We start from the raw sequence: 25,527 nt of genomic DNA on the forward strand, positions 1-25,527 counted from the left end.
ATTTGGCTTCTGCAGTTTTAGGACTGCAACAGCCCTTTGTGAAATCCATGACATCCTTCATATTTAACTTTTGAGCTTTCTTGTGCCTGATGACTTGTCTAACAACCTACAATATGCTCCAGTATTTCAGCTGACATTTGGGCAATTCTTATCAATTACATGAGTGGTTATTAATAGCAACACAAAGATATACTTAAGGAGATGAAAAGAAGACAAGTATAAAGATATTAGGTAAGCCAATCTAAGACATTCCAACTGAAGACACCAGTTAAAATACTTCCAATTAAACCCACCAAAACCAGGCCATAGAGATAGTCTTACAACTGGTATTGTGAGAATTTCAGCAAAATAGAAATGTGCACTTTTATGTCTTTTGCTGAAAAAAAATTAGATGGAGGAAGAAAGGGAAGAGGTGTATTTAACCCAGAGAGTCAAAACTATAGGAGGTTTTTCAATAGACTCTGAATATACGTTTGGTGAATTACTTTGAGCATACAAAAAACAATCAGGAAAGTGCTCTCTTTGTTCACTGGGGAGAGAGTATGTAGTAAAAATGTTTAAAGAGCAGTTGGAGAAATTTGATTTTACACAAGCAAAGCTTTGCAACAGAAAGGACAGAGAAGCACAAGACTAGCTTGACTGGGAGTCAGTCTCAGAATGCATTTCAGAAGAATTGAGCCAAGTGGTGTTAGTGAGGACTAAGCTGCCTTTCTTTTATCTTTGAGAGAGAGAATAAACTAGAAGAACTTCTGAGGGCCTGTGTAGGAGACCACAGAACTGTGTAGGATAGCACAAAATTATTAATGAAATCACTGTCTTCTCTTGTTTGTTCATAGTAAAGTGTTTCCTTAAGTTTCTACATTTATAAATAATAAATTTTAAAATTCTTTCAAAATCATGGTGATATGCTTGGCATTTTTTTTCTGCTTTGGAAGTAGCTAATGGTATTTATTATGAAATCTAGACTTTGCTTATATCTTCATTTTATGAACCCCTTTACATGCTCTGATGTATAGGCAACTGAACTGAGCCTTCCACTGATATTAAATTGTTCAACTGCAGCCTCCAAAGTGACATCAAAAAGATTGAAAGCTATTACCATTTTTTGCAAGATGCCAAGTCAAACTGACTACTAATAAAGAGAATCCACCTATAGGAAACAGAAGAGCTTTCTCCTTCAAACTGAGAAGAGGGGATTAATTCACTGCCACTAAGAGGAGCTCTTCTCCACGTTCATCTTGAGAAAAAAGGTTGTGTACTGGGGTAGAAATTGGACTTATTTTCTTATGCACAGGTTATGTGTCATTTTTAGCTCTGAATTGGGCCTGGGAGAAACATTGACTGGACCAATTTCTGGAAAGAAATGACAGAAGACCGGTCTTTCTTGTTTCTTTGCTCTTCTGTCTGTCCTATCATTTAAAGAAAACATAGATTTTCTGAAAGGGGAAAAAGGGTTGAAGAAACACTAACTGGAGGACCAGCTGGAAACATCGAAGACTAAATATGTCCCTCCATTCCTAAAGACACAGCAACTGAACTCTGTTCTCATCGAATTCAAAAAAAGCAACCTAGTGTGCCATGGTGAGAAAGCCCAGTTGAAGCTAAGTGTAATGTGGGAAGCTTGTTATTTGATGCAATTATTTTGTTCAATCGCATATATATGTTAATAAAGAAGCCTAAAGGGCCAAAATTTTGCCAGCTAATGTCTTTTTTCTAAAACTACTTGGATAAAATAAAGAATTCTCTTTTATGCATGTAGTCTCCCTAATAGTCTTTATTTCAGAATAGGATTAAACAAAACAGTACTCAGTGCTTCTCTTCTTTGGTCTACATAATGCCATTCATCCTGATTCACAGAGCCCTCAAGATGATCAGGTGGATGCCTGAGCCCAATTATTTCTGTGCATTTTAAACTTCTGGTGTTGACTCAATGATTGCATCAGAGTAGAAGAGATATGAATATATATCTCAAGATACTTTGTCAAATAGAATGTCTCCTACTTGAAAAGATGCATTCAGGGATACTAGGAAAGAATAGTTTTTTCTTCCTAGTTTTTTTTTCTCCTTCAAGCTCTAAACATTGCAGTACCTACATCCATTGATTTTTTTTCCTATATATTTAACACGTAAATTTGAGTTTTCAAATAAATTATAAGTAACAAAAAGCTGTTTATTTTAGATTTTTACATGAGTAAAGAGCAGCTACTAGTATATCCTTTTTATGAAATAAGATTAGTTGAAGGCTTAGTAAAAATGGACCGAAATCTGCAAGATAACAAGAAAACAGAATGTAGAGTTTTGTCTATGCTCTGCCTAGACAAGCCAGTAACAACCAAATTCCCAACAATTACTGAATACTGACATGTTTTGGAAAGACCACTCTGACTTTAAATGGGGAGACACAACTGTACACTTTGTGTTACTGTGAGCAAATCAAAACTCCTATAAAAGCACTAATGAGGCAGCAGGCATCCATGTGGCCAGATGGACAGGCAATCTCTGTCAAGAGTAACACAAGCCTGCTATTTGCTGAATAGCAGCCAATAATAATTCACTGCTTTTATGTAGAAAAGAAGTTTAGTTTATTTCTAATTTCTGATTAATGTTCTGTGAATGGTTCTTTGGCCAGCATGCTTTGAATCACATGTGGCCATGAGGCTATAACCCTTTGAATGACTTGCATATGGATCTCATTAGGAACTAGTGAAAAAGATTATTTGCAAAATGCACAAAGAAATAAACTGGCTGAAAATTCTAAAACTTGTCCTTTGACAACAGAGACAAAAATTAGGAAGCAGACCCCATGTTGAGCATGTAGTCAGCTGCTTAGCTTTCCTCTTACTTCAGCGAAATACTTGATTAATGACAAAAATTGGATTTTTGGGTATGTAGACACAGCCCATCACTTAAAAAAAAATATTGCATGCCTTGACATATGGATCATGTAACTGCCAAGAACACCTCCTGGCTGGCTTTGATGCAAGAACATCTGATGACAGGCACAGAGAGCCTGCTGAAGAGCACCAGAAAGAGGAAAAGACAGCACAGTTGTTAGCAAAATTGCACTCCAGGTACCCCTATGGTAATTGTGTTGACCTTTAAGAGAAAGAAACAAAGAAAAGTTCTAATATAAATATAATTTTTTAAATTTGTCTTAGTATTTGTAGTAGCTTTATATGAAATTTAGGTGGAAGCTCTATTTTTGCTGAAGAACTTCAGCACATATTTAAGTATTTGTGAAGGAAATAGTAATGTATTCTTTAGGTGATAGCAGTGTCCTACCTTTCTGAAGACAGAAAATGAACTAATTATGAGATTTATCCTTTTCATAGAAACTATAACCAGAATGGAAAATGGATATTATTATGCCTAATTCAATTCAACTAAAATAATGTGGGCTTTTTTTAAGGAGAGAATCAATTGTAAATAAAGAATAAAATCTATTAATACATATAATAATTTCTGAAGTTCAAGAGATATTGTTTTATTACTTTGTCATCTTTATGCATCTTTTTTTATGGTATTTATAGGCTTTTTGGCAGAGCATGACCATCTTGAATTAGAGTCATGCACTCTGAAGTGCCAGAAGGAGACTCATCTTAGTGGTCTATATTTACTGAGTGCTAATGAGCATTTTGCTTTGAATTTCATAAGTCAGGTCACTTTCTGCTGACAAATCCAAATTACTGGTTGTATTTGTAGATGTTGAACGAATTGTAGTTGTTGCAATTGCCAGTGAAAAAGAAGTTGACACATGAAGAGCTGGTACATGCAGTTTTGAGATTGAGATAAAAATCCTGTATCCACTGCTCCTGTTGAATGAGGTTGTCTCATACTTTGCAGAAGAAATGAAATACCTCTGGCAGCTCTCCTCAGTGTAATGTTGGGTCACACAACAGAAATACCTACTCTCCATTCTGAGCATGGATCCATGCCTTCATCCACACTCAGGCTTGTTTCTTACCCTTGGATCAAGATCAGAGACAAGTTTGAAGAGACTCCCAGGGAATTCTGGGGGACAAAAATTGGACCTTGATCCTAGTCAGAGTGTGGATCCAGCCTATCTGTAGGGTATATAGTCCAGCCAAACCACAGTGTATCCCATCTGTGTTGGTACAGATGTCGGGCGAGGACACGTGTTCAAAGGATTGGCAGATGGAAGATGTAGGTAGCTTGAAATGTACCCATGTTCTTGTTCATAGGCAGCAGCATCTGAAATGGAAATGGAAACACCTTACAGGCAGTCAGATGTGAATGCGTTCAGAGAGGTCAGGAAGCCCAGTTTGTTCTTTGGCCAAGGCCACAAAGCACAGTGCACATTCAATCCAATTATTCAAAAATGAAGTAAGAATATCCTTTGTGCATCAAACTGCTGTATATAAAAGCCTTATTTAAATTAAGAAATAGGACTCTTGGCATTAGACGATTTGTCACATCATGAAGCACTATGGACTCAGCCTTTGAACTGGTTTCCCTGAAACACCTTTAGAAATTAAATACTTTTAATAAATTTTTAAAAATTGCTGGTAAATCGTAGTATTTGGCCTAGTAACTAAGAATTTTACATCAGAAATTAATTATTTAGTTTTTGGCATTTTTACTACTTTTGCTAGAATGTAACTAGTCATACTTTATTTAGAAAGAACAAGAGAAAGAGCAGATGGCAGAATTATTTATTTCCGCCATCATAGGTTTTTGACAAGAATTATTTTTTAAAATCAATATGTTTTTAGTGCATAACATCTGATGCATGCATATATTTATGTCATAATAAATCCTAGGTGTGTGCAAATGTGTGCACATCTGTATTTATGATTTATTCACCAGATGTTATTTCATCTTTGATTTATTCCCAGAATGTTACTTCAGAATATCTATAGGTTGACAGTTTATTAATATTAATATATTCCAATTGTTTCAGATTATTCTGTTTATGGAACAGTGATAAAAAATAATATTAATAAATTCCAAAGAGACAAACAAAATTACTATGGCTGTTTTAAATGAAAACCTGCAAAATGTCTTATGGAAACTGTTTTGCACAGAGAAGAAAGCATAGATCCTTATTATTTCATTACAAGCAGCAACCTTGTCACTTTAAACATGACTGTCTTCCCTAGGACCAAAAAAATAGACTTATCTACACAAATAGAGAGGAATTTAGGAGTCATATAAAATGTCTTATCTTAATGATACAAAATAATTTAGAGCTCCATACATGACCTAAATAAGAGATGCAGCTACAGGGGTATCTAGGATAGAGAAAATTCATTAGGACATTTAGAGCAAAGAGAAGCTTCCTCAAAAAAAGATGTTCAGTTTGACAGGTGCTTGAGCTTTTTGATAAAATCAGAATCACAGAGTCATTTAGGTGGGTATAGTGGGCTGACCTTGGTCAGATGCCATGTGCCCACCAAGTGGCTCTATCATTTCGCTTCTCATCTGGACAGGGGGGAAAAAATAAGATGGAAAATGTCTTGGACATTGAGATAAAGGCGGTTTACTAAAGAAAAAGTGAACGTTTGCATGTGAAGAAGCAAAGAGAAGAAAAACAGGCTTATTCTGTACATGTCATGATCCATCAGTAGATAAAGCATAGCCTCTTTGTCCCCTGATAACTCATTGTTTTGTGATGCTTCTTGGGCGCCTGCCACCTTCTCAGGCAATGCTGCAGAATCTCTGCCTTCTCTGCTGCAGAATCCCTGCCAGTCCACCTCTTCCAGGATTCCTAGGTAACTGGGTTTCCCCGTTCAGGCTTGTTATGTAATCAATCCTATTCACTTACTCCATGTAGCATGGGTTGAAAGACATGTTTGAAAATCCAGTCTAGCACCAGCTCTTGTGGGACCAAGAGGAGACATGCTTCTGTCTCAACAACTTCTGAGGCAGCTGGAACCCTCTCATAGGCTGCTAATATCTCTTTTTCTGTTGGATTTCTGTGGGCCTCAGTCCAGTATGCACAGTCATCCCTTTCCTCCTCCTGGCCAAAGGCAGGCACCCTTTATTCCTCTTCCTGGTCAGAGTATTCACTGTCTGATCTTTTTGATGCCAGCCCAGATGTCCCCTCACCAGGATCAAAGGTGGTGATTTTGGTTGTCTGGGAGATCACTGATTGATTATGTTCTTGTGTTTCCATGGCAACTGCACTGACAGCCCTCTTGGGTAACCTCTTAACAGCTCTCTCCCCTCTAAGTTCATGTACACAGCTTCCAGCTCAAAGGTAAATTCACCATACCACTTCCTCATGTCTTCCACTGATCACACAGAAAGAATCAAAGTGTGCCACATGACCTTTGCATGAGGCTTCTTTTGCCTCAGACTGGGGCAGGAGAGGACTGATCTGTTGGGTTGCCCCTGAGAGCTGAGGTGCCAGCCCATAGGAATATGGAAGTACATAGAGTTTCTTCTATGTTTCAGAGCCAGGAGGATGCTACCTTTACATCTGGTGTACCTATTTCTGGGTAATACATTTGCTATCAAGCTGCTGGAATGTGATGCAGGGGCATTTTGGATCACTTTCCTCCACATGGCCATTGAGCAACAGACATCCTCTGGATCTTTAGGGATGTTACCACTTTTTCATTCACTATAGATGACTCTCAGCACTGCTAATACATTCAGCTAGTGGATACCTTCATCTGCAATGGTCCACTTGCTTAGGAAGTTCACAAGATCTTCCCTAAATGGGTATCTTGACCTCACACTTGAGAGGGGCTGTCTCAAAAAACTACACATTGCTTCTTTTTTTTTTCAATTCCTCTTTCAATTTCTCAATTTCTAGCAAAGGATCCCAGCTGTTTGGCTTCATGACCTTCTAATTGCTGACTGTCGGTGCCATTATCCAGCACTGAAGCAGCCAGGCAGAAGTCCAGTCACCTGGCTGGAGGCTGTAATCTTTCTGCAAGTCTCAAAGTTCTGATGAGGTCAGGGACTGTGCAGCTTTGGTGTTCTGTTTAATTTTGCTCACTCCTTTCAATCCATTTGTTGAAGGACCAACTCTGACCTCTCCTATCCTGATTCTCCTGCTTTTTCTTCCTCCCTTTCTAATTGATGATGTGGACCTGTATCTTGCCTTAACCATTTTTTATTAACCAAAATGCAGTTCAGATTCCTAATTCAACTACAGTCCTCTGAGAATACTGAAGTGTGGCCCAATAGGCACAGGACAAGCCCCAGTACGAAGGGAAAAGTTGCTGGTTTTCATTAGGATAGGCAAGGTACCCTTCTATTAGGTGATGCCTTAGTTTTTCAGGATTGTTCAGGTATGAAGTCCCAGGCAATGGGAGGTGATCACTGCCCTAAGAATCTGCCAAATCTTATCGCACATCTGGCCATGCAGGAACTGGACACCTCAGAGAACATATCAATATCACCACACCTAAAGTTTGTTTTCTCTTACACCTGGATGACAGGAGATTCCATGAGCCCCATGGTGTGACAACAGTATTAGTTAATATTTTTACCAGAATTAAGCAGCTTAAGGATGAGCTTTGGCCATGGGAGCCTACATTATAAAACCATTCACATCAATTTCAGCTAGGGAATGGGAGGCGTATTCCATTGCTGTTCACAGAAGATAACTCCCCCAGCACAACAACGCCTTTAGTAAATATGTCTGTGTGTTTATAGATATAGTTAGATATAAAGTAGTTTGTCTTTAAGTCCCCACTATGTGATACTGATAAATGAGATATGTCTCTCCAACATAGTTTAGGTTGTCTGTTGGTGCACAAATAAGAATTATTGAAAAAGTTCAATTCTTTGTGCAGTCATATATTGTGATAGATAACACAGCTGTCCAGAGGAAGAAAGTGATTTGTTAAAAATTCATAAACAAAAAGCTACCTTGTAAATGATATCATGTATCTTTTACTTTCGTATTTGTTTGCCACTGAGGTGCCAGTCTGGAAACTTTTTTTTGCATCTCATTTTTGTGCTTTCTTCCATGCTCATATATGGTAAAAAGTGACTTCCCTCTATCCTATGCCAAATGTGTATTTTCTGTTTATTCAAATTCTTCTAAAAATGTATTACTGTCAATGAACCACTAAACTAAAACCTTCTCTATCACATTGATATGCTGGATCTGAATTTAAGAATAAATTATAGTCAGAAAACCTAAATTTCTTCCTCCCTCTAATCCTTGTAGTACATTTCCAACATTCCAACTTCTTGTTCTTTCCCATAATTTCAAACAGATATCACAACAGCAATTATGAAATTAAAATCACTGGAGCTCTGGCACCACTGGCATTTGAGGTGTCTTACGTTCTTTGAAGATGTGAATCTGCTTTCATTTTCCCTTTTCATATTCCCTTAAAAGGCTGAAGCATTTTGAAGGGGCGTGTAAGATCACACACCAAGCCAAGATGTAATTTATTTCTGAATGCTTGCCCCATAATCCTCTCTAGTAAATGCCTGCTAGAAAGGCCATGCTGATCAGGAGAGGGACACGCCAAGCAGACCTGGGGAGGCCTGGCACTTTTATGGGCTTCAGGATAGGCTGAGCAACAGCTCTCAGCTAAACCTCTGTGGAGATGGCTGAATTATAGGACAGAAAGCTTTCCAGTCTGAAAGAGTTAAGCAGTTAGTGTGACTCACAGATGTTTCTCTTAGCCTTCTCTGGTGTTGGGCTATGCAGTTATGCTGTGCACAAAAAAAGATAAAGAACAAACACCTCCAGCACCCTTTCACTATTTTGAAATGCCATAGACTTCAGGTTGCTTATGTAAAACTCTCATTATAATGGCTAAAATGGTATTTTCTTTTGGCTACCTAAAGGTCAAAGATGAGTGATTTAATTATAAGACTTGGAATTCTGTTTTCTTCATCTTTCCTCTAGTTCTCCTATCTCAGGTCTAAAATGTATTATGTAGTGGAATGTTTTACATTTAGAAGATCTGCCTGAATATCTTTATTTGTGCTTGTGATGACAGGCTGGTACAGCACCATGCCACTTGTGAACATACACTGTGCAGTGTGTGCACAAAATAAGGCTTAGCCGTATCGAACAGAACTATACCAAAGGGCAAATTTCCAAATATCACTAACTTGACATTTAAATTCTTCAGTGTGTTAACAATGACAGATGTTATTACTGCAATGCAACATACTATATCTATGTGGTATACTTGGATTACAAAAAGAAGATGTTAAAATAACAGTCTTCATTTGTCATTATCCTGGGGTCTAATGATATTTACTGGTTTTCTCATTTTGGTTAAAATGTTGTTCTGTTATAATTGGATTGGTCCAAAACACTTACTTCAGGTGACAAACCCAAATGTAATTTCTGTAAGAAGTATGTGTTTAAAGCAAGTTTTGTGAAATAAAAATAAATTTAAAAATAATCATTGTGGGAGAACTGCTATTTAAATAATCCAGGCAGTTAAATAATTCAGACAAGCTTTTTTATTCTTTTAGCATCTAGAAGTTCATAGTAGAGCATTCTGAAGACTCAGGTGAACTCCAATAATATTTTTTTTAAGTCCTAGATTTTAAAGTTGTTAATTCTCTTCTAACAAGTTTGTTTCTACTACTGTCACACAACTATGTGTCTGAACCAGTCTTTTTCGAAGTTCCTTTTTTAGGTTGTATTTGAAATGTTTTTCATCAAATACTGTATTATGATCACAGCTGTCATTTACATATGAGTGTTTTTAGTCCTGCAAATAACAGCTCTAATTATTAATCTTTCAAGAAAGGCAACTTGGGACCTGCTTGAAATTTAAGTTGCTGTTATCAACTCCTATGCAGTTTTAAATCCAGACTAATTATGTTAAGAATGTTGTTGATGTAAAATAATAGCTTATTAAAAGTATTTTTCTTCATTAAGTTAATATCTATAATTACAGTGATTCTACTAAGAGCAATAATTTAAAATTATATATTATTCCTTCTGATATTGCAACATAAAATATACCTAGCATTGAAACTTCAGCTGTATTTCACTATCCTAGTCTCCCTGTTCCTGCTATTCCTTCCTGGAACAAAAAAAAAAGAAAACTTCAGAAATCAAGATTAGACATAATAGGACAAGTGGTTGCTAGTACTAGCAGTAGAGCAGTGTATGAGTGTGTGTTCACAGCCTCTTGTCCATTCTGGTTTTCATAGATTGTCTTTAAGGTCCCCTCCAATCTATTCTGTAATTCTATAGAACAGAATAGTTAATTATATTATCAAATTCCACAGTAAAAAAAATTAATCAAAAAAATCCCTGAAGACTTTTCCACTGCTTTTCAGGAAGAAGGAGTCATTGATCAGTTCAAGGGGAATTGTGAGAGTCACTTGAGTGCAACAAAACCTAGATCCTCCAGTATTATAGACGTTGATCAACAGTGCTTCCACAGCATCAACACCTCTCTTCTACACTTTGTCCCCATAACAAGCAGGCTAGGAACAGGCAAGATATTGAAAGAGGACACAGCTGGGAAAGTTGTTCCTAACTGACCTGAGAGATATTCAGTGCTCTATAATGTCATGCTCAGCAATGAAGAAAAATAATGGAGGGATGGTGGTGTACTTTTTCCTTAATCTTGATTTCTTGGAGACTGACTGTGCACTCATCTGCTAACTAGGAGTAGGTGAGTGCCTTTGCATCACTTTTTGGTTGGTTTTGTTTGTGTTTATTTGTTGCTTTGTATTATTGTGGCTTTGAGGTTTTTTTCTGTTTCTGTCACTTGTTAACCCATCTTTATCTTGACCTGTAATTTTTTAAATTTTGCTCTTCTGGTCTTTTCTGTATCCTACTGGTAGCAGTGGAGATAGGAATGAGCAAGAGGCTGGATGGTGCTCAATTGCAGGCTGGGGTTAACACCATCACAGAGACACAGAGGTATTTTGACATATGCCTAAGAAATTATATTGACAATAGTGATGAATAAGGAAAAAAGAGGAAGAAAATAAACCCCAAACCAAATCAACCCAAATTAATTAAATCTGTACAAGGGAGTTTTTCCTGATTGCTTCAATCCAAACCTCTTCCTGAGTAATGATACAACCACTGCTCCCTAACAGCAAGACATGAGCTGAGGCCCACATCTCCAAAAGTCTTAACAGATATGTGCGGATAACTTTTTAAAAGCAGCCTCAACACCATGTTTAAGACCTCACAAAGGTCACTCACTCACTCACTCACTCATTCACTCACTTACTCACTCACTCTTTACACTATTTAGCTCTTGGTAGAATGGTGCTCAAGGCTGTTTTAAGGACAAATCAACCAGCACAATTAGTGGAAAGATAGTAGGTGGTCTTCCTATAGAAAAAAGCATAGAATCAAACCTTAGAAAGTTGTAAGGATGCTGAGAAGAGAGAGGGACAATCCCATGGCTTCTGTTTTCTTTTAGCAGCTGTGTGCTGGGATCCTCATGGTGCGCCATCTGTGGCTCCATCCATAACAGCACAAACCAAAGTATGTGGGATTCTTTGATGGCACTGTACTTGGCTATACTAAAAATATGTATAGGTTTTTTTCAGATCCCAGTTGTTCTGGTTTTAGGCAGACTGCAGTGCCTAAATAATCTTGAAAAGTTAAGTATAAGAGAGGTGAACTCTCTTGAAAGTATCCTAACTATATGATTTAGATCAAAAAATGAGCACAAACATTTCTCCTATTTTTTTTCTTTTGTGTATCCTTCATGAGGCAATTTTCCTGGCTATCTCTAAAACAGAACACATTTGGAGATGTAAAAGCAAAAGTAACAAGGATGATTAATCCAACATTGGTGACATTTATTACTTTCTCAGACAGGACGTTGGTTTTACCACTAACACAGCTTACTCCTTTATTTATCCATACCTGTTAGCTTTATTCAAGTCTTCTACACAGTTGATCTCTTGTAGTAATCACAGCACTGCATTCTGATACACTGGCTATTTCAAATTATCATCTTCTAGATGACAATTTTTTGTTCTGTCAGAAAGAAACAATAGATCAACTTTGACAGACAAGAATGTAAATAAATGATATCTCAGAAGTATAACAGAAAAAAATTATCTTTTGTAAGTTTATGACTTCATTAAAGATCCAAAACATGTGACAACAAAGTTAGTCTACAGACCAGAATCAGTATGACACATTTCATTGAATGAGAAGAAATTTATTTTACATTGTTCCTAGGTCACTTGCCGGATTTGTTTTAATCACTTTCAGATGAATGTTACTTTTATATAATAAAAACATCCAGTTTTTGTGAATTAACATCTAATGTGAGGTGAGCCCAAATGGTCAAAGGTTCCTGCTCAGGGGACGCCTGTTTCAAGGATGCCAAACAAATTGATTAAATGACATGTATCTCTTAGATAAACTGGATGTCAGGAATTTTGCCTATCAAGTGGCTTCAATGGATTTTAAAGCTTAATTTAGCTAAGAGATGTTAAGAGCTGTATTTCATTTATAAATGAATTCCCTTTGTGAGCAAATCAGAGCCCTCCCAGCACAAAATCTCACTTAAAAAAAGTAAAACTCATCCCATCTCTTTCATTATGCTGCTGATATTCTGTGGTACGGGAGTTGTCCTGAGTAGGACAAAACTGTCCTGCAATTGAATTTTTAATTTCAACTTCCCAAAAATCAAATTAATTATAGAACACATTTAAAAATATTTTTATTTTCTAACTGGGGAGGATAAAGCCTAAATGCACATCAACAAGGCAAATCTTAGTAGAAAAGAGACTTTCAACAAAGAAATGTTCAGAGTTCAAAATTTTACTACCATTTGTAAGCAGACCTCTTACACTGGATTTATTTTTCCATTGTTTAGGCATTTTTATTTGACATATACACAGGATTTGAAATAATATGCATTGGGCTGTGACTGAGGAAGAGAGATAATAGCACATGGCAACATGGCAGTCCAAGATGATGAATATCATTAACTGTGAAAAATTTTACACAAAGACTGACCTTGGCGATTATATTTTGATTTTGGTTGAATTAGTTAAAACATTTAAAAAAATTTTAACAACAAAAACAAACTTATATTTCAGGTTTGAAAATATCTCTTTACATTTTCTGAATGCCATTTAACTACTTATATCAAAGATCTTCCAATTTTGACAAGAATGCTTTCTATATCCACAAAGTTCTGCTTGTGCTCATGCCCAGAACTAAGTCCTAAGAGAGCTGAAGAGTTTGGCATTTAGCCCAGACCTAACAATCCATACATGAGGCAATTCTCAGCCTAATCTAAGAGAGACTTTATTGAGGCTGAAGGGTATGAATAAAACAGGGCTCCTGCCTGTGACAGTAGGTTAAAAAAAAATTCAGTTCTGGTGTGTTTTACACCTCAGTTGAAGGCTCATGTAGAAAGTGTTTTGGTAAAAGCTTCCCCTTAGGGTATTGGAAACTATTGTTGTTTAGTTTTTCTGGATTAGATATTAATTATTATGACATAAACATGTCTAAAATATTGCTATGTGCTCACCCCTTCTTTGAATAAGCTCTGTACAAGACAGCGGTATTCCAAAATCAGTAATACTGACTAAGAAAGACAAAACAAATCCAGCTTGATTGAGGAGTGCTATTGCTGAGACCTCACGAACAATTCTGCCCTTGAAACACCTTCTTCCTTCTAGGATTTGATATATTTTGAACATAACGTTCATAGTACAGGGAAAAAAAAAAGACTGATTGAAGGAACAGGAGCTTGGAATTCTCTCCATCTTACAAGCTTTCCTAACAAATAAGGAGTTTTTTTCCCTAATGACTGTTTTTCTCCCACCGAATAATTTTCAGATCCTTTTTGAACTAAGGAAAAGCTTGAAAATTATACTGTGGATCTGCCTGCCAATACTATGTAGAAACTTATGTAGTTGAAGTAATGCCAGAAATAACTGAAATCATAGAGAAAATCTCTGTGCTCAATGTTAGAATTGTGACAGCTAAAACGAGAGGGTAAGTGTTTCTGCTTCATTGGAACAGAAAAGATTAACCTTGACATTGTTTTGGATTACATTTGAGAGTACAGATCTCAAGTGGAAGGAGATGTCTTCCCTAATGCCCAAGTTAGATGGCTGAGCTTAAGAAAGTGGGAAGTACTCTCAGTCTTTTGAGGCTAGTTTATTCAAGCACTAACATCTCTGTCCCATCTTCTGTGGTTGTACCCTTGCCCCACACACACATTACAAATTCATTTTATCTCCCAAGTCTAGTTTCATGGCCTCTTAGGGATTCTAGGTAATTTAACCTCTGGTCTGCACTGTTGGGACCTAGAAGTTACTCGCCTTTGCTATCCCCGTTCTTCCCCAGGTTCCTAATTGGATCCAGCTTTTTATCTCACTCTTCTTTTTTGTTATTTCAGATGCATAATGTTTATTCAATTACTGTTTAATTCAGAATGCATCAAAAATTATTTTCACAAGGAAGTCTCATACTTTTAGGAGAAATTTGAGGTTCTTCTTGGTATGTGTGCACCACATTGACTACTGGTATAGAAAGCCATTAGCTCTCTCTAAATCTAAAATGAGAAGAGAATTCAGGGTCATACATTTACAAGAAGCACAGCATTTCCTTTGCCTAAGAAAATTTTGATAATTGAAAATTTATAGTTTTGGGAGAACTGGCTATGTTACATTGGTTTTGAGTTGATTCATCTTTGTGCACTTGAGGAGAAACCCAGTAAATTTTAAAAGTGAAAAATCCAGTTAGCCTGCCTTGCTAAGGACTAAACAGATAGATAAAGACAAAATAATATTAACAAGAGCTGTCTTCAAAGAAGATAAATAGCTCCAAGAAATATTTTAAAGTTTCACCATCTAATGTAGCCTGTTGCACTTATTTAGAAAGAAATATCTCTGTTAGCTTCTGAGACACTACAAAAATAATTTTAAAAAATGAGGAAAAATTCCAGCAACAAGCAAGTACAAACCTGCTGTTCAAACTCTCACTTACTTCAGTAGATAATCTGGACAGGAGAAGTTAATAAACCCAAGTACGCTCAGATTATTTCATTTTAAGGGGACTATTAAAGTAAAGTGATTTCAAATGACATAATGAAATAGGTTAAATACAGTGAGAAATAAAATGTACAAACCAGAAAAAAAGTCATGGCTGTTAGAGTACTGGATGTGCTGCATATTGAAGACAACCAAAATGAATTAATTATATGAAAAGTTCCTCAGATGTGGCTGCAACTCTCTTCATAGAGAGCAGCAGGCACAAGTTTCCCAAGGATTTCTCCTAGGGAAAGGCAGTGAGAAGCTCAGAAAAGAGGAGAAAACAATTCTTATCTCTACTTGCTGTTTTTTGGCAAATGTGGAATGTGTTATGGAGATTGTTTACCGAGAGTGATTTGTTAATTGGGTTCTGCTGAGGGTTGTTTGGATTGATTGCCAAACTGGGTCAAAGCCATGTCATGGCTGTCAGCAGACAGTCACAGGGTTTTTCTTTAGTATCACTTTAGTATAGTATCTTTTTAGTATAGCATCTCTTTCATACAGTATAGTATTAGTGTAATATATAGTATAGTTTAATAAAGCATTTGTTCAGCCTCCTGAATCCTGGAGTCAGAGCACATTATTCCCTGGATGAGGGTCGCTTTTCTACAATACTCAGGAGCCAGGTTTGCAACATTTGGAGGATGATAGCAAGGAAAGGAAGAGTAATAGAGGATTATTAAAGTGATACTGTGTAAGCATAGAGTTGGCCTGGGAAAATGGCTCTGCATTAATCCCTTTGTAAATTTAAACTCTTTTTTATCCTACAGTTTCATCCTAACTCTTAAAGTTATTTTAAGGACTGACATACACATTTCAAAATGGATGGAAGAGAACACTAGAAATGAAAGGAGGTGAAAGAACCACTGAGGGGAAAATAATGGCATCCTTTGTTTCCTGCAAAGAAAGTGACACCATCTAAGCAGTATAAATACAAGCAATTGCTGTCATCTTTGGTATGTTCTGCTGCTGTCTTCTTGAGAAGCTTATAAATTAATAAAATAGCTAGAGGACCTGAACTAGGTTATATTAGAATAATAAACTCGATTAAATGAACTATGTATGAAAATATCTTTGGGGCACAAAATGACTCTAAGCTCTAAATTACATTCCAGCAAAGTTAAACCAACATTTACACTAAAGGAAAAAGTGCAAGTGTGCATGAAATTATCAGCTGAAAACATATCCAGAATGACATTAATTATAAATTACCTGTATTAAGAGAATGGTTTACTCGGTTTAGGGAACTTCTCTTAAGTTTTGTGGCCCTAGAATTAACTCAAAATGAAACCTAGTCCTTTCAAATGTAGACCACTGAGTAGCAGTTGAAGGCTGGGCCAGTTCAGCCCATCCTGACATTTCTGTCAGCAGATTGGGAAGCCATAGGCTATTGCACAGTAATGTTGGCAAACTGTGTTAGAGAAGAAGAAAGCGCAAGACTAGTTGGTAGAACAACAGTGTAAGAAGTTTGTGGAATAAATTAATATTTCAGCCTGTACCCCCTAATGAGGCTGTAAAATCCATGCTATGGGAGGGACTCCTTTGCAGTTAAGGATATGGGCAACCTATATTTGTCCACCACTATCAACCTTGTAGGGCTAGAAGAAATGATTTGTGATTTTCTTCTCCAGGGTAGCAGCTCTTTTCTTGCATTTATTCTCATGCCTGACAACAAACATACATCTTCTGAAAAACTGTTAACAGTGAGGAATCTGTCAAAAGTGAGGACATTTTGTAAGCTTTTGTGGAAAGGAGTTAAGAAAGGTCTGAGTAATTGAAAGAGTAATTAAAGAATTGCTTCTAATTAGATCACACAGTTCTCTGGGGAAACACAAAGATGTTGAGGTTTGACATTTTGGCCCCACACGCAGTCATGCAACCACATTTAGCAAAAGCGAAGATTTCTCCAGGGTGAGTAAGATGTATTTCAGGAATATAATGCATTGTTGACAGAACCGTGGATTAGACTTGAATAAAAATTTTTAACTGGAAGATATGACTCAGCTGACTTCTAATTGCCATGAAATAAACTAATTATTTAATTCAAAAACAAGTGTTGAAAGAGTAGGGGTTTATTTTCTAATGAAAATATTTCATGCACAAAATGGTTACATTTTTTAGCTATCAATTATTGTTGATAAAGTGATCTTTTGATGATTTTTATACTTTTGATATTCCCTAATTAATTTGTGTGCTTTGCAGTCTATTTAATGAGAAATATGGTGCTGATAGTTTTATTTTTTCATGAATTTTTGTTATATTTAACAAATGGGGCAGACATTTACAATGATTAATCAGTGCAAATTTTAGAATTATTTTGGCTGGTTTTGAAACCTGAATGTGTGATTTTTATCCAGAAATATTTCCACAGAAAACAGAAGTAGAATGCTAGAATTCCTAAAGTATCTGTCATTTTTAAACAGATATACTTTCACTGAATTGGTAAAAACAATGTTATCAATAAGAAGGTAAAGTTCATTACCCTACCATACATTGGTTTACCTAAAATACCTTACCTTTGGAAACGACCGACTTGGATATTTAAGGAATTATCTAATAAAGATGAAAGTTTTACAATGAAATTCTGGAATTTCCAAAATTTAGACCTTTGCAAGTTTCACTCTGTGAATCATTCCTTTAAGGACTTGATAAAAATACTTAAACTGGTGCCCTCAGAGGCAACAGCAACCAGCTACACAATCATAAGTTGGGTTACCAGACTGTAATAGTCCCATTTTCCTGTGACTTCATATCAGCATTTGTAACAGCTCTATCAATAAAAGGGAGTAGAATGCTACTGAGTAGTAGCAGCACCATAATGATTTGCCTGGATCTGGGAAAGCATTGTTGTGCTAGACAGACATCTGCTCCAAGATGTTTAGGAATCAGATTGAACAGACTAGGGAAATAAGTAAATGGAAACAGAAATCTCATTTCTAAAATAGCACCTTGGAAAAAAAAAAGAAGTCTCCAAATACAGAGAACACTCCTGTTAATTCTGTTTTATTGCCAAAGTAAAAATCATAGAACAACTTCTAGCTCTAGCTATATCTATCTGTGATAGCTGACGGGAAATGACAGAGAAAACTGCAAAACCATTCTTGACCTCATCTCAATAAAAGGGGAAATGCTTCATTTCCACGGAACCATAATTTTCTCTTTGACATTTTTCCATAGGAGTTTCAAATTGGCTGATTTCAAGGTGTTTTTTTCCTCTTTCTTTAATGATACATTTTATTTAAATAGAAAAAAAACATTCTGGCAAACGAAAAGTGTGTAAAAAGATTGTTTCTGGTCAGCAGGAAAAAAATGTAAACAATTGTTTTCATGTCCATGCAAGTACATCAGGTGCATACCAACCAGCTTTGTGAATTCACCATGCAAAGCTACCCACTTAAGTTTCTGCTCACTGGCTTTTTTAAAAAGTGTTTTATCTACAGTTCATATTTTAACCTACAGTTTATTGTTGAGGTTATTGAACACAGCCATCATTTATTAGGTCTCAGGGTCTTAGAGTCTAGGAACACAAAATAACTTTATTGAAGCCTGGTATTTTTGAAAATTAATCTACATACAGCTTAGGCATTTTTGATTTTATTGTCAGCTTCATCAAGTTAATAATTATATATTTGCATGTGTTCATTAAGATATGTCTTTTTTTAAGATGAGACAAATAGGTGTCTGAAGACAATATTTGATCAGACAGTTGTTAAAAGACTGATGATAAATAATCACACTGAACCTGTTGGTGTGATGGTTGAAGAAGCCTCACTTGTTCTCTGAAAAAGGAATGTAAAATGACACAGAAAGAAAATAAGCTACTGGTTTCATTGTTAAAAACAGAATTGAGAAATTGGAGTATCTCATATGGTAACACAGAGAAAACTTCTGAATAAGGAAGTAGCTGAAGTAGGAAATTCCTAATGAATATTTTATTATTTTGTCTGTGTCATTTTAGTTTCTTCTATCTGCAAATATCTGGTTATATTTACTTCTACTATCAGAAAATACTGATGGGAATAATATCATTTAACTCTTTTGAAATCTGGGAAATAGCATGTTTGTAGCATGGCACTGTAAGCACTATATTTAGGGGTCCCACTGCACGTCAGTCGCCTGTCATAGTCCTGTTGGTCAAACTCATGGTTGTTAAAATTCAAGACAGGAATACTCTGGGTAAGCCACTCCCTTGACTGTAGGCAGATCTATATTCACCTTCTTTAAAAAAGAATTAACTTTAGGGGAATCATCTACTATATCTGTAGTAGGAAATAGGGTCAGTAGGCATGGGAAATTTTTTTGTACTATTGAGCTCATTTGGTCTGCTGCTGGGAAAGATTTTTGGCATGTGTTATCTCCCAAACCATGTCTGGGGGTTGCTTGTAAACGTAGAAATTGGTACAGATGTTAACCTTACAAAGGACTATTCTATTAATTTAACAATAGAGATGAGTGTGTCTCAGCTTCTGAGCGTTCTCAGGCAGTGGCTGGTTCAGTCATATAGGCACTGCCAGAACATGAATATTCTATTCTAACAACCCAAATGGGTTGTTATTGCAGGAAACAAATAGGAGTGAAACAGTAATTTATATACAGATGTTGATACACTCCTAATGTAAACTCCTAATGGCAGATATAAAATACGAATTTTTTTCTTGACAAGAGAAAAATTCTAGAAGAGATGTCTTATGACAAATATATTTCTGTGCTGGATGTGCTGGCAGAGTGGTGCAGGAGGTGACCTTAGAAAATGAGAATACAAAATTCAACATTCCTGTAGGGAGTCACTGCTTGTGCAAATTTTCAGCTGGGACACAGCCCAGAAACAAGGTGTTATGTTGAAAAACATAGATTTCTGTTAGGATGCAAGATATTAAGCTGGACCTACTTCCTTTTCTAATGTGTTGGAAAAGGACAGAAAGACCCCATATAGTACTTAACAAACTTTGGAGAGAAACACAGCTGCCAGACTAAATTGATACAAGCTGAAATTTAATTTCCAAGCAGGGGACATAAAATGCATATGAAAGAGGAAAAAAGCATGAAGTTAAGAAGATCTCTCTAGTCATCACTACAGGACACTGCTAAGCTGCCGTGGAAGGTTCCTTGTCTAAAGGCAGATTCACAGTCAAAAATCTCCACGTGCACGCTGCAGATCTACTGGCTGCCCCAGGCTGCTCCACCCATGCCTGAACAATACCATTGATCCTCCAGGGCTCTTCTGTGGCAAAGCTAGTTGGCTCTGCCAGGCTCTCTGCCCCAGTCCTACCCCACGATGTCACATGAGATGTGACATCATGTGTCCTGCTTTTTGGCCCTTCAGTTTCCTTTCTTATTTCCCCACATGGCATTTGCTGTGGTAAGAGACCAGTAATGCATTAGGTACTTTCGCTCTCAGAGAATGCAAAAAGAGTATTACATTTCATTAAGTTTATTTGTATTCCTATGTCATTGACTGTTGTAGGTGCGAGTTTTCTCAGCTTTTAAAAAGGTGATATAAAAGGTGTTGGTAATCCATAGTGTATGATTTGACCACTGCTAGAATTCAACTTGGTCCTTTTCTATTGAAAATTGCTGCAGAACGGTTAAACTTTCACCACTGAAAGGCTCTGTCAAAGAAGGGAAATAGAAAAGATTTGGACTCCTTTAAGTACACATTTTTATAATGTGAAGTGGAAATCTGTTTTCAGATTTACTGTAAATCTATACAGACATTAAAGTAGTTATTCTGCTTTGCATGATGGCCTCTGGCTTCTTAGGTGACACTTGTTCACAGTTGTTAGACTACGTAGGATTGCAAAGCTGAAAGGTGTAGCTCTTGTTATGTGATGCTTTATCTTTTGTAACATTGAAGTGTTTCTGGAAAGTTAATAATGACTCAGAAATCAATGCCAAATGCACAGTCTAGACTTCTCCCTCTTCAGAGTTTGTGAAGATTTGCAGGCTGTAATTAAACGCTGCACTTTCTTTTAGTCTCCTGCTAGAGCACCTCGTCATTCACTGTACAGTTTTGACACAATTACCATTTCTGCTGGCCTGCCAATATCACACTGTCCCTCAGGAAATGGTCTGTGTAGAACGGCATAATCTTCAAAGTACAAACTAGATCTGGAAACATCACCACAATCACTGCTCAGTATTACTCCAGAGCCCCACAGAATACTAATACTGGTTCAGTAGCATAATGAATAATTAAATACAACTGTCATTGTTTTAAACATTCATCCAATGGCTTCAAATCACAGCAGAAAGGCAAGTATTCCAGAAGCATGGATCTTTGAAGGATCTGTTTCATGATGAATGTTAGTTGAAAATTACAAACTAAAAATATGGCATCAGAAAAGTATACCAGGTTTAGAGGATAGAATTAATCTGCATATATTGTTAAATTTAATATGTATTTTATTTCCGTCTAATAACATTCTTGTATTTTAGCTTGTTGCTTGGCAACACTATTTTTAGATATTCAAGTAATGTGTACCTTTGCAAATTAATCTCTGAAAAGTTGCTGAACCCTTTCTAAATAGACACTTTCAGGATGCTGCAATACAAATCAATATAATAGCTATCTCTCTAGCATTTAAAAATGTAGATTATAACAAAAAAACTCTAACAGCAAAAACACACATTTTGTAAATCTGCTCTGGGGCATCATTATCTGTATGTCACAACACATAAAAATTTAGAACCACAGAACTGTGAAACTATTTAAGGGGTCATTATTAAGATTTCCCAGTGTGCCAAACAGTTGCTGAAGATTCTCAGATAAATTAACAAATGAAATTTTTGCCTATAGCTGTTGATGGAATATGTGACCAAAACTTTTCAAAATTTTAAATTTCATTATTACTGGCAAAAATGCATGACTATGGAAAAAGTTTTAAACTACTATATCACAGAAATATATTTTAAAGCTAGTAATGATTTTGTTCATTTGGATTATTTTTGGTAGAACAAAATACAAGCTAAGACAAAACAAATGCAGTGTTGGAAAAAGTTAATTTCACAAAAGAAATTGAAAGGGAATATAAAAAAATAATTTGGATTTTTTAAAATTCAAGATAAATCTGTTTTTTATTTTCTTTTTAAAAAATTTCATATGCATATTCATGCAGTTAAGACTATGCAGTATTTTAGTGGTGCTATCACAATATTCCCTACTTTTTTTTTCTCCTTTTTTTCCTTAAGTGAAATGTTTCATCATTACAGATGACCATGTGGTACAGGTCTCGTGGAAAAGGTGAAATTTTTTATCTATTTTTCTCAGAGTTGCTTCAAATTTTAATCATTGTTCAAGAAGATGGAATATCCATGAAGACTCCATTAGCTGTTGGATTGAGCAGGATGGCAGTTTTTCCCACTAGGAAATCACAGCTCTGTGTCTGTGTGAGTTTCTTTATTAAAGTGTGCAAAAAAGCAAAGGATTTTACTTACAGTGATGATTCTTTTCTTATGTATAAGTTGAATATATTTTCAAAGACCCCACTATCATTAATTTACTGTGGAATATCAAGAGCAGCATGTCCCAACATTGCAAATGTCATTTTTCTGGCATTAACAAAATATTGCAATATCTACAACTCTGTTAAAAAGTAATCATCGTTTAATAGCTGCATATGGATGTTATTAGCCCTAGGTAATAATCTCTCTGCAACAGTTTCTATTGTACCAAATCACATGTAAAAAAACCATGTGAAATTCACAAAATTACTGATATGTTACATTTATTTTTTAAGGTTTTGATATTCAGGATGACATGGCTTATCTCCATGTTCTTACCAAAAAAATGCTCAAACATGGTGTTTGTATTTTTTTCTAATACTGTGAAATAATTGTATTTGAGAATACCCCAAAACAACAGGAACACAAGTCAAGAGAGTCTTTTACATCATTTGTGACCTTGAAAATTACACTGAAAGTATGATGGGTTTCTCCTGTTTATATTCTTATTCTTCTTACCTTGATACATCTTTCAAAATTCTGAATAGGGCCTACTAGTCCTTAGTATGGAAAAGAATATTTTTCTTGCCACCTAAGCTGGAATGATAAATTGAACCAGAAACTGATACAACAGATGAATAATAAGTATGGCACAACAAGGACTGAATCTCAAAAGAGATGAAACCTTATCTCCAGGACCAAATAAAATTGTAAATATTATTGTGATAAAGATGCCTTCTCTGATATCTACTGGGTTTTGCATTAAATGTTTCACCTCGCATATAAATATAAACAAGATTGTAAAGAATGTTTATTTTTCTGTTTTACAAGTGTGGCCTTTATCTCACATGACAATAACTCAAATACTTGTAAGGGAAGCCACAAGAATAAGAGGACAGCAGTATGATAACAGACCTTCTTAATAATGGCATCAAATACAGTACGCTCAGATTTTTTTAAAAAAAAACCACTAAGATATTTTCTTTTTTTAAACATGCCAGCAACTAAAAGTAGAGGAAGCATCCAACTTTATTTTTGGCCTTGAATGAAACAATTTTAATTAACAATTTAAAAGATAACTTGTGCAATCTGTAATTCCAAATGATGCCATTATGAGAAAGAATGAAAGCTTCTATCTCAGAAAGGGTCTTTCATCCACCTCCTGCATGAACTTCTCTCTCCATGTTCTGGCAGGAGCCTGCTCCTGCATGGACTGCTATGATTGAATTATTAGTGATTTCTCTGCCCAAATTAAGATACAAACAAGATCATATGATGACTCAAAAATTACAGATTTTATTAAACAGTACATGTGAAGGAAAGGGAGATTGAAAGAAATAGATAAAAGAGAAGGGTGTGGGAAAGACAGAGAGTGACAGAGAGACAGATTAAGTAGAAAGATATCACCATTCTATGGATCATGCCATTATCCTATTGGTCCTGTTCTTCTGGTGTTCTTGGTTGTGGGGGCCTGATGAAACATAGAGTTCAATGGGACAATGTATGTTCAGGTATACTGGGAGCACCCAAGCAGAGGGGGTGTGGGGGTGAAGTCGTACAACTGGGCCAGCTTGTGTAAGAGATGACAATTGGCATCATAGACAGCACCATCCTGTCTCTGCTGGGTCTGCTTCTTATCAGCCTCTGGTGGTGGATATCAACATCCTCTGTCTTATGTGGACCAGAGCCTTCGCCCCCAGATGCCCAAAACCTCTCCTCCTCCCTCTCAGTTGGGAGGAAAGAGCATGCGAATACCTCAGCAGATGAGGCTGTGGGCTGTGGCCTCTCCCAGATGGACCCAGCCTTAAGTCTCCTTAGACCTGAGATAATTGAACAACAGTGCTATCTTTATCTTATCTCAAGTTCCTGTCAGGTGGCTTAACTCACAGTCCAAATTTCTGAAACTAAGGAGGCATATTTGGGGAGGATGAACTTATGAACTTTGGTGGTTGCAGCTCCTTTGTACAAGTTTTCAGTAGTGGGCAAAATCCTTCTGTGATCTTAAATAGTGTTTAAGACAGATATGATTTTTAAGTCAACATGGACTTCCCATGGAGTCACGGCTTCCTTTGGGCATCCACCTGGCCCTCCATGGGCTGCAGGGGAATCTCTTCTCTGGTGCCTAGACCACCTCCTGCCCTGCCTTCTTTACTGACATGGATATCTGCAGGGTTGTTCTTTGCACATTTTCTCCCTCCTCTCCTTGTGTTCAGTTTTCTCCTGTGCATTTTTTCCTTTCTTAAATCTGTTATCCCAGAGGTGCTGCCACGGCTGATGATGGGCTCAGCCTTGGCCAGTGATGGGTCTTTCTTGGAGCTGTCTGGCATTAGCTCCATTTGATGAAGGGGAAGCTTCCACCAGCTTTTCACAGAAGTCACTCCTCTAACCTCCCCATTTCCAAGACTTTGCCATGCAAACCCAATACAGCTGTGAATCCAAAAGAAAATACAATCTTAATATTGGTGAGTTTCTAACAGCTTTGCAATGTTTCTAGAACATCTCTACAATATTTTCCAAATGTAAATGGAAAAATACATGAGAGAAATTTAGGAATCAGACCCCAGTAAAACTGTCTGAAGAAATCATATTCCAGGTAGAGATGATAAATATTTCTGCGATACCTTTGAGAAGACACAAAATAGAGAAGAATTTTAATATTCTTTTTTTGCATAGGTGGAACACTAAAGTTTTTCTAGGTACAGTTCATATTTCACTTTTCTAAGCCAAGACAATCAAAACAGTCACATAATCAAAATACAATAGTAAAGGAATGATAAGGGGTAAACAGTTATTAACTTGTCAATGACTTTATTGATCATTCACTGTAAGAAGATGAAACTCAAATGGTATTTCATAAAGACAATCAATTGCATAATAACCAGCAACAAATATTGATGAGCTGTTAAGATGCATATATCATATATGATTAAGGAATAAGTGATGAGTAAGAAATTTCTCTAGCCTAATTTCAGTACACATAGCCTAAGCTGCATGCATACACCATGGTTTAACCTCAGCCAGCTCGCTGGTGCTGCCCAGTGTGACGGGGCTTCTTTCCCACCACTGAAAGTCTCTGGTCATGCAAGTGTGACTGCCAGAGCCTCTCCTGAATGGTCCGACATGAAAGTTTCCTTAAGATTTGAATAAATA

This window comes from Camarhynchus parvulus, chromosome 1A, assembly GCF_901933205.1.
Source record: "Camarhynchus parvulus chromosome 1A, STF_HiC, whole genome shotgun sequence".
NCBI classification, from domain to species: Eukaryota; Metazoa; Chordata; class Aves; order Passeriformes; family Thraupidae; genus Camarhynchus; species Camarhynchus parvulus.